This window comes from Sinohyriopsis cumingii, chromosome 13 (assembly GCF_028554795.1).
Source record: "Sinohyriopsis cumingii isolate HCF-2022 chromosome 13, ASM2855479v2, whole genome shotgun sequence".
Classification (NCBI taxonomy): Eukaryota; Metazoa; Mollusca; class Bivalvia; order Unionida; family Unionidae; genus Sinohyriopsis; species Sinohyriopsis cumingii.
This window is the reverse complement of record NC_142973.1, coordinates 30,921,213-30,923,093: the sequence shown is the minus strand read 5'-3', so window position 1 is coordinate 30,923,093 and position 1,881 is coordinate 30,921,213. Positions and strand designations below refer to the sequence as shown.

Below are 1,881 nucleotides of genomic sequence, written 5' to 3'. Positions count from 1 at the left end.
TGGGGTAAAATATATAAAACAATCATTGCACCACTTTTCTAAACTTATGAACGCAAAACTATGGCATCTAACACAAAATACGAATACAAAAACTTATGATGGCAAAACTAGGACCTCTAAAACACAAAATACAAATACAGAATCTTATGATGGCAAAACTAGGACATCTAAAACACAAAATATAAATATATTTATCCTGCGCAGCTGTGCGACCTTAACGACGATGATACAGAGTTCGACGAAATATGCTTGTGGTATTGATTGCTGGGGGTGGGGGGCATTATGAACCGCTACGTCGGAAATGCAAAACTAGTCTAGTACGCGGGCTTCCTTCGATGGGGTGGTGGGGAATGGGCATTTAAATAATGGAATCGACGAAAAGTTGCTGTACTTATAAATGTTACATCACAGAACAATGGTACTTTCTTTCGGTTGTAATGTGTGTGATTCTATGTTATCGTGGCCAGATTTACCAAGGCAAACATCAGTGATTTGTGTACCTTTGTACCAAGTTTGAATAACACTCGAGTCCGAAGTGTGAGAACCTTTATAACGATATTTTTGTTTAAGCTTAAATGAAGAATGTCAAACAAAATGCATTCCACATTTCAACATTTCTCAATTAAATGTTCGGCGTGGAGTTACTAGAGTAAGGACGGTCCTTTCTTAATCATTTATCCCTCTACACATGGATGTTCAACAAATAACACGACTTATTTTAAGATAATGCAAAGGCATAATGCTCATAATCGTTTTGAAAATCAAGTTAATCCTCATGTTATACTAATAATTGATGGGACATATTTATATCCAAAAGAGGGGCCCCGAGTGGCCGAGTGGTCTAAAGCGCTCACCGTTCCGGATCACTGCCATCTCACCTCTGTCTGCGTGTGTTCGAGTCCAAGGCTCGGCTAGCGTGGGTACGTGGGAAAGCCTGCCAGTAGCTTCTCGTGGGTCGGTGGTTCTTCCCTGGGTTTTCCAGGGTTCTTCCTCCACCAGTTATACTGGCCGCCATGTATAGCCTATCTTGTGCTGAAAAATGGCGTTAAACCCTACAACAACAACAACAACATATCCAAAAGAGCAGCAACTTTCAGTTTCAAAGGCGTTCAGAGAGTGTTCACAAAGGTTGACCACTCGTGAAGCCCTTTATCATTGTCACAATTACTGGATACTTCTTGATTGTTTTAGGTCCATACCTGGCAGACGCAAAAATAATGCATCTGTCTTAATTCACTAGCTTAAAACGAATGTCAAGGACAATGAAAGCTGGGATGGCGAGGGTGATATTTTCATAGTAGATTAGGGGTTTAGAGATTCTCTCCACATTCTGCATGACCTTGGCATTAAAACTGAAATGCCGTCATTTTTTTGTTTACTGGGGGCAAAAATAATATCTGATAATATGCCAGTACATGCTCATTTGTGTCTACATTTTGATGGGTTGTTGAATCAGCAAACGGGCGGATCACAAATTGGAAGTATTTCGATCGAGTACTTCCGACTCACAAGTTCCATTTATTGGGGGATTTTACAAGAGTAATCTGTAAAGTTTGTAACTTTGGTTCTTCAGAAGAACCGTTGTTAGCTGAGAAAATGACATTTCTTTCTCGGCAGCATAATTTGCTTAAAAAAAGTTGAAAATAAAAATTGGGAGAAAAGGTCCGCTTGATGGAAAACATTCGACGCACTTAATGTCGCTCAGGAATTTCCTCTTCTAAGTGAAAATAATATCGGAAACATAACGTCGTGTATCTGTTCAGACTGTTCAAGTTTCATGCAGGAGCAGCTCACTGACTGCGGTGATTATGATATACAGCTGCATCAAGAGAAAATTTATTGTATTTGTTGCAAGATACAGTGTAGGCATATATCAAAAAA

The 1,881-nt window shown here is 39.4% G+C and overlaps 1 pseudogene; it reads left to right on the top strand.

The window, feature by feature from the left end:
- Positions 1 to 726: 726 nt before the first annotated feature.
- Positions 727 to 1,672, top strand: LOC149785134 (uncharacterized; annotated as a pseudogene).
- The last annotated feature ends 209 nt before the right edge of the window (positions 1,673 to 1,881 follow it).